Genomic DNA, 8,556 nt, shown 5'->3' with positions numbered 1-8,556 from the left:
TCTCCAGGCCTCAGCCAAAGATGAGGCAGCTCTGATGGCTTGTTGGTTCGTTTTGTTCAGCTGCTCCTCACAGTCATTTAAACATTAGGGATGTTTACAGGCCAGCTGAAGCTCACCTGAGCTCAGGTAAAACCCGCATCCGACCCGCCGCAGATGTTCGCTCTTTAAATGAGGATTCAGAGTTTCACTGTTCAGCAGCTGAAAGTCGAAAAGCTCGTATTGATCATTGATTAAATGATTTGTGATCAGTTGGGCTTCAGTTCTGAGGATGGGCCACAGGGCAGCGTTTGAGTCTGTGGTCCTCACAGCGAGGGTTAGGCCAGCGTCTCTCAGGTGGACCACGTCTCTGGACCGCTGCCGTGTTTAAACTGAAGCGTTTGTTCACGCTGAAGATGAAGAGCTCGAGATCCTGACGCTGACGTTCGAATCATAATGACGTATAGGAAGTGGATTCAGTGATCTGTTATCGTCTCTGTTGTCTCTGTGTGGACAACTGAAAGGCCGTCAGTGTCTCTGTGGACTCATTACTGTCCGTTTATGTCCTTATGGACTCTTTGGAGTGTGTTGTCATCTGTTCGCGTTTCTACATGGACACTTGGGAGTCATTATTGTCTCTACTTGGACAGGTGAAAGTTTGTTTTTGTCTCTGTGGACACCCAGGAGTCTGTCATTATCTGTCCCTGAACATGTGGGAGTCTGATGTTACCTGTTATCGTCTCTGAAAGGACACCTGGAGTCCTTATTATATGTATGTGGACAACTCAACGTCTGTTACTGTCTCAGTTGACACTCTGGAGTCCATCGTTGTCTTTCATTGTCTCTGCGGGGACGTCGGTGAAACTTCCGTGCTGGATTTCACAGATTTGACCCCAGAAGTAAAACGATAAGGACCTGCAGCCTCAGGGCTCGTCCCACTAATTCATTCGGTTTATCTGCTAAAAAAAGAAGAAGAATTAATTTGAATAATGTGCTTCACGAGGGATTAAAATCCTTCCTGTAATCCATCATTTAATATTTCTAAAATATTGAAGACCCAGGTGAGACGTGTGTTCTCATTTTGTCAATCAGGAGTTTAAAGTTACCTGCCCTCCTTTAAAAGTAAATGTTCTTCATCGCCAGCTTGTTCAAATGCTGCCAATCTCTTTATTACCAGGAGTGGACTGATCTGGTGCTTCATGTCAGCGCTGCAGAAAGGCCTCCCACCTCCAGGGGGCCTCCAGGATATATGAGGAAGAGTAGAGGAGGAGGAGGAGATGATCAGGGCTACTGACCATACTGCTGACAAAGACTGTGGCTCTCACCTCAAGCTCCTCAAGCTTTCAGTCAGATCACGTGATCTGCCTCAGCAGACGCTGGTTGTCATGGAAACAAAGATGTTCAAATTCACCTTTTGCGAAACCCCTCCCTGTACAGCAATCGTCCAATCGCAGCTCAGCAACCATAGCTGTTCTTCTCTCTAAAACCAAAAAGAGCTGAAGTGTGAGGAACCGATTCATGGGCCTCCACTGCAAGCGTTAGCATGTCTGGCTAACTAGCTTACCGCCTGCAGAAGTAACTGAACGTTACTGCCGAGGTCACCTCTCCAGATTATCTCACAGGGTTACACACACATTCACTGTTCATTCATTTCTCCACGCTGCTAGTGTAAGCTAACGTTAGCGACTCAATACTGAAGATCCCGTCCAAACGTTTCATCTGAAAAGCTTTTTCTCTTGTAGTTACAAGTGTTATCAAGACAAACGGTAAAACGGGAGTCTCACCTCTGTTCTGCTTGTGGGTAAGCTAGCAGCGAACCAAATGTTAGTAACCTGTTTGTTGCTGTCAGGCGGGTCTGTGTGGCGAGGGGCGGACCGTGAGGCCGATGGACTCGGCTGTTGGACACTGTTTATTGTTAGAGGTTTAATAATCAGTGACCTGCTACTGGAACAAAAGGTTAGAAATGAGAACTATGTGGACGACGGAGAAGAGCCGTGGGTGGGGTCAAATCTGTAGAAAAACCTCTACTGTCTACAAAGTTTAACCCACAGATCTCACCGATAATTTCCAACAAATCAACGGAAAACAAAACCTGCTAAAGGGTTAGGTGAAAGCCACTGAGCCATACACAGAGAACTGACCAAACGAGACCAGATCAAACTGAAGCCCAGTCCCTGAACCGATGACGCAGTCAAAAGTGGTTAAACCAACAAAGAAGCACGATGACGGACTGCTCAGGCTACATCAGACCCAACTGACCGTTCAGACCACGCCCATCACTTCCTGTACCAGGCGGCCTCGGGATTGGTGGACGAGGCTGCTGACGTGGGGTGGAAGACAGGAGGGGGAGACCTGATTGGAGGCAGCCCGTCATGACAGTCCAGGTGGACCGCAGGAGGCGGCGAATCCCAGGAGGGACTGCCAGGTTCTGGAAAGGATTACTTCACTTCATAACAAACCCGACCAGCGTCACACTGCAGCCCAGCAACAGTCCTCATCAGGCTTTTAGCCTGAGACCTGTTAGCGTTAGCCTGAGTCGGTTAGCATGGTATCATGTATGTAGCCATTGAGCGCATATCAAGACATCTGTGCAGGTCACTCATTTTAAAAGGAGCCAGGTGAACCTTACGTTAGCTTAGCATGTCTAACCTGCCTGTGTGTGTGTGTGTGTGTGTGTGGGAGGAAATGTTTCTCTCACACTGCTGTGATGGATTAACACACACACACACACACTCAATACTCTGGACTCAGTGCTGTATCATACACACACAAAAGCCCCCCCCCACCTACCTCACTTGAACCTATGAGCTACTTTCTTTGCTGCATTACACACACACACACACACACACACACACACACACACACACTCTGGACTGTACTCTGTTTCTCGTCGTCTGAGCTGTGAAAGTTGTTTGGATGAAACCAGAAGCATGATGTCATCTGCGAGTCATGTGACTAAACGTCGCTCGTCTCTTCAGTGAAGAGCGATGATGAGGAGGCTGTAACCTTCCTCGCATCAATGATCATCACGTTCCCGCCGTTTGACCTTCGACTGCAGCTCTTTGAATGACGTCGCCTCGCCGTGTCTCTTCTTCTGTGGTGGTTAACTGGCAGCGACTGGAGAATGAGCTCCACCTGCTGTTTGTCTGTATTTCCTCCTGTCTCTCCTTTCTTCTCCTCATCTTCTTCTTCCTCTTCATCCCTCTGCTCCTCTCTCCTCCTCCTCCTCCCCCTCCTCTCTCTGCCTTTCCTTTGTCTCTTTTTGATTCCTCACAGTCCCTCTGTGTCTCTTCTAGACCGCCGTCATTATACTGAATGATGTTATCAGATTACAGAGCAGAGTGTGATAAAGGTTAGCTGCTGTGTGTGTGTGTGTGTGTGTGTGTGTGTGTGTGTGTGTGTGTGTGTGTGTGTGTGTGTGAGAGAGAGAGAGAGAGAGAGAGAGAGACCATGACCATGTGCATGTCATTTTCTCCCCGGTGACTAATACCTCAGCCCTGGGAGATTGAGTTCGATTGAGAGGGGCTTTGTGTGTGTGTGTGTGTGTGTGTGTGTGTGTGTGTGTGTGTGTGTGTGTGTGTGTGTGTGTGTGTGTCTCCATGTGTTACCCATGTGGTGGGGGCATAAATCTGGTTAAGCCGTCACATAGTCGCCTGCCTTATGGGGACAAACTCAAGCCCACATAATGTAAATAATTAAATGTGGAGCAGAGACTTGGTGGTGAGTGTCTGTCTCCAGGAAATGAATGGAAGTCAATGTAATGTCCTCTGAAGTGATGGAAACACCACTGTGTGTGTGTGTGTGTGTGTGTGTGTGTGTGTGTGTGTGTGTGAGAGAAATGCGGCAGAAGAGAATGGGTTCACATGAGGAGACGAACACTGCAGAGACTGAGCCACGCGTGTGTGTGCACGTGTGTGTGTGTTCGGTCTATAGCATTGACAGAGGTGGGAGGGGGGGCTCTGAGCTGTCCTTAGATGACACACCCAGGAGAGCCGTTAGTGTGTGTGTGTGTTTGTGTGTGTGTGTGTGTGTGTGTGTGTGTGTGTGTGTGTGTGTTGTCCTCAAATGCCAGCCGTATCCCCACAAACCCCCTAAAGAAATCTGCCGCTGCTCTGTGTGAGTATTATCCATCACAGTGGTGAAAGTACCACACTACATGTACAAGTACTATTTTGAGGTACTTGTACTGTGCCTGTGTATATTTTTCGGTGTTTTAAGGTGCAAACCTCGGTGGTTCTGGTGGTCGTCAGCTCTCTGATGGCTTGTTGTTGTCATTATAAATTCATATTTGAGTCTCTCTTCCTTCTTTAGCAGCTTCAGCGTGTTTCTGTTCACAGCTGCAGACACGTTCACGCGTTCAGTGGAAAACAGAAACGTTCGCCTTTAGCACGTGATGCGAACGCTGGTACAGCCGCAGGAGCAGGCGCCTCCTGCAGAAACACCACTGGAACACTGGAAGGTCACATGATGACCCCAGTGAAGACCTGAGGTCATGTGATCACACCTGAGATGGAGAAGGCCGAGGGATGCGGTCGACGCGTATTTCAGCACAGATGTGTTACCAAGGCGACGCACCACTTTAAAGTGCAACATGGCAGCGACTGCAGCGAGAGGCTGGGCAGCGAGGGGGCGCCGCGGCCGCCGACAGCACGATGACGCGTCGGCTTTGATTTGTGCTTCTGCTTAGTTTCATTTCAGACTCGAGGTTAAAATTAGACTCGGCTTAGAGGAACTCAGATGAAACGTTTGCATTTGAAGCCTCGTAAATGTAGGACAGCAGGATGTGTGTGTGCGTGTGTGTGTGTGTGTGTGTTAGTGTGTGTGTTAGCATGTGTGTGTGAGTGTGTGTATGAGTCATGCTATAGGTTCAGCTGAGGAGAGACGAGCAGCTCTGCAGATCTGTCCTCAGATGGTCTGTGTGTGTGTGTGTGTGTGTGTTTAGACTGATCAAAAGAAGCTGCTTTGATGTTCAAACGTACCCCCCCCCCCCACACACACACACACACACACACAGAGCAGCATGTGACTGTGTTCACTGTATTCCAGATATTTTGTTTGTGTGGTGGAAATAATTGGCTCCCAAAAGGACGAAAACAGGGAAAACAAATTGTGCAGCAGCAGCAGAGACACAGTGTCTATATGGACTGTGTCCATACGTCCATCTGCATATGGACATTTGTATGCTGAATGTGTCTGAGGGGGGGCAGAGTTTTGGGTCTGGGGCCATTTGCATATCTGTGTGTGTAATTGTGCAAATGTGTGTGTGATGAAAGTATCCAGGAGTGTGTGTGTGTCAGCGAGGACGCCGCCTCAGATACTAATCCAGCCGTTAATTACTTCATAGGCAGCCGTCTGGATTTCAGCTGAACCCTTCAAACCTGGCAACCCGCCGTCTGATCCTGATTGAAGAGTTTGGGTCTAAAAAGAGATATTCATGGTTTCGGGGGGGTGCCTGCACGCTGACGACTGACTGACAGTAAAGGATTTAATGAGGGACTTTGTAAGACGATAGAAGACACGGATCCTCCAGATCTCTTCAGATAAACTTTTTGTGCAGGTTGTCTCACGTGTTTCAGAGACTCTTGTGTTTTTATCGGCTCCTTTTTTGGCCTCAGTGTGTGAAATACAAATCCTCAAATCAGCTGTTTGTGGCATCAAAACTAAAACAAAATGATATGAAAGTGTTGGACAGAACAAGAAAACACATCGAAAGCTCCAGCTGGGCGAACGTCATGTGACACGAGGGAAAGCTCCAGAGCAGCTGCTGATGCGCCTCGTGGTGATGATGAGGAACCTGTTCTTCCAGTCCAGTCTTCAGCAGTCCTGAAGGAACCTTTTTCCTGTCGAGGACCATTTCATTCCACCATGAAGGTCAAACCACACACACACACTTACTGTCACTGAGTTTCCACTTCAGCTTTTCCTTCATCTCCATGAATTACTCCAGACAAACTGACTCTGGAACAGTGTGACTTTGTCTCCACAGCAGCAACGAGGCTCCTTCCCTGACTCTCCTTCTGAAGGAGGTTTTAGCTTCTTAGCCGTTAGCTCGCTGAGCACAGACCTGCCTGCAGAACAGCGTCTCTGTCAGGATGTGGTCTGTGGAAGCTGCTTGTTGAGCATCAAACTCCACTGAAGAGCGTTAACTCGATCCAGGAGCGTTTGTCCTGCAGCTCGTCCAGCTCGGCTGTTTGTAGCTGCGGCGACTCTTCAGTTCGACCTTCCTCATTTCACTTCACTCTGCATCTACGTCTGCATCTGCATGATGCATGTTATCAGTGACATGTCACCTAACCACTACGTGCATGTTGCGTTCAGGGACCACCTGGAAGGACGAAACAAGCAACTTTTTTAATCAGTGTTGTTCCGTCTCACTGTGTGTTTCCAGGCGTTGTGGAGCTCTGCTGCACATGTGTTAAGGGAGTCTGGGGCCTCAGTGTCTCAGAAGCAGCTGTGTTAAGTCTGATGAATGTCCTCAAGTGATGTCACTTGAGTCAGCATCGGCTGGAGAGTACAAGTTAGAAACTGAAATGAATGTGTTGGTGCGGAGTCAGAAAGAAGACCAGACCTCTATGGCTCCTGCTCAGCTCTGCTGCAGCTCCACGCTACATTAGCCCCTGCTAGCATAACGCACACTCATGTTACACACAACTGTCAGAGGCAGAGTTGCATTGTGGGAAACGTAGGCAGCAGGTTTTGATGAACATGTGGAGTAAATGAGGTGATATCTTTGGTTCTGCTGCATCGATTTTGATCAAAGAGTTTTCTGTTGACATTTTTCTGACTCGGACACATGATCATTCTTAATCCTGCCTCCAAAGCACTGATTGGTTAGTAGTTTCTCCAACAGATAAAAAGTCACAGAAGGTACAACATCATATCTCTTTGAATTACTGAAGACATCAGAGAAACAAACAAGCTACATGAATGTCCAAAGCAAACATCCTCCATTTCTGAGATGGACAATGCTGCTGAACGTTATTGTCCACACAAAGAAGTAAAGTCGAGACAAGAGGATGTAAACTCCGTAAATAACAACACTCCGTATGTCTCTCCATCCGTTGCCTTTGTTCACTGGCAGGCAGAAGTTTTACGCTGCTTCCTGCTTAGCTGCTGAATGTCTTCAGACCAGCTATCAGCATTGTCACTTGTCTCACTTGTCTCCGTGTTAGCTGACAGCTGGAGAGTCTGTCCTCACAAACAATGAATAACAACAAGATGATAAACGTAGCAAGTTCAAGTTCAGATGATCTCAAAACAATATTATTACTCATTATTTTGTAGTTGTGTTTCCTGACCCCCTGGGTCTCCAGGAGCTCCACCCTGACGGAGACAGGAGAGTCGGACATGTTTGGAAGGAGGAGTTCTGCGTCAGAAGAGTTGATCCACATCTTTTGTCGCCCTCCGATAACAAAGCTGTGGACGACGTCTCCATCGCGTTTGTCCTCTGGACGGAGCTGGACTGCACAACGGTTACTTCACCGGTTGCAGGTTTAAAATGTCAGAAGCAACGAGGGACAGCTTTTTAAAATTAGAGCCGGCTGATTGAAGGAAGCGACGGCCTCACCTGGCAGCGCCACGTCTGAAACCTCGCCAGTGACAAAAGTGTGTCAGACCCTCAGCTTATTAACTCTGCCTGTCACTGTGATGGACGGAGAGAGAGAGAGGAGACCTCAGCCATCGGCTGCCTCTCTCGCTCTTCATGCTCTGAATTTCACAGTCTGAGAGGACGCTGAAGAGAGAAAAAGGAGGACGACAGTGAATAATGTCCTTCTGCTCTTTTTCCTTCTCTCAAGGTCTTTCCAAACGTCTGACATTCATGTTTCCTCCTCTTCGTCTTCCCTGTTGGCAGCTTATAGTAAACAGAGGACTTTATTTAAAGTCACCTGCTCCACGCTGGTTTTTTATCTTCATTTCTTGCTCACTTGTCGTTTATTCTTTACAGACTAGTTTTGGATTTTTCTGACTGTAAATCTGAAGAGTTTCTCAGTAACGATGGCCGTCTGTCTCCACTGACCCCCATGAGAGTCCAGTCCATCCAAATAAAACTCTTCACAGCCACGGGAGACGAAGACCAGGAGTCTTCAAACTACGTTTCCCTCAATAGAAAGGTGACGTTGTTGGAGGAGGACAGGAAGTTGATCTGATGGTAGATCTCCGGAACATCTTTAACAGCCCAAAGGTTCCCTGTTTGGATATTATGAGGCATTTTTGAGCTGCCACACTTTCCACTGACCAGCAGGTGGCAGCAGCAGGCAGAGACATGCAGCACGGAGCCAACAAAGTCAGTGAAGAAGAAGACTGAGAGCCAGCGATCATGACATTTTTATCTCAAGTTTATATTTGACATCTGGGAACATGTTGACATCACGGCGACGTCACTAAAAAGCAGCAATATCACAAACCTCAGACATTCACCCAGCTGGCCAACGAAACGACCCCAGCTGTGATACCTGGAGTTATCACAGTCCATCAACCCACTAAAAGAAGAGGCAGAGTCCTGAGAGGCTCGTCCTGCTGAACCCTCTGACCTCAGGTCAGATCAGCAGAAGAGAAAAAAGGCTTTTTACAGTTTGCACT

At 47.9% G+C, this 8,556-nt stretch overlaps 1 protein-coding gene across 3 annotated transcripts in view; it reads right to left on the bottom strand.

Moving 5' to 3' along the window:
- The window catches only part of LOC121623616 (NACHT, LRR and PYD domains-containing protein 3-like), a 377,011-nt gene that overhangs the window by 289,628 nt on the left and 78,827 nt on the right, over positions 1-8,556 (bottom strand). The gene's annotated exons all lie outside the window — the stretch shown is intronic.

The sequence above is a fragment of the Chelmon rostratus genome, chromosome 20 (genome assembly GCF_017976325.1).
Source record: "Chelmon rostratus isolate fCheRos1 chromosome 20, fCheRos1.pri, whole genome shotgun sequence".
In the NCBI taxonomy this organism is placed as follows: domain Eukaryota; kingdom Metazoa; phylum Chordata; class Actinopteri; order Chaetodontiformes; family Chaetodontidae; genus Chelmon; species Chelmon rostratus.
This window is presented reverse-complemented; position numbering and strand designations above follow the sequence as displayed.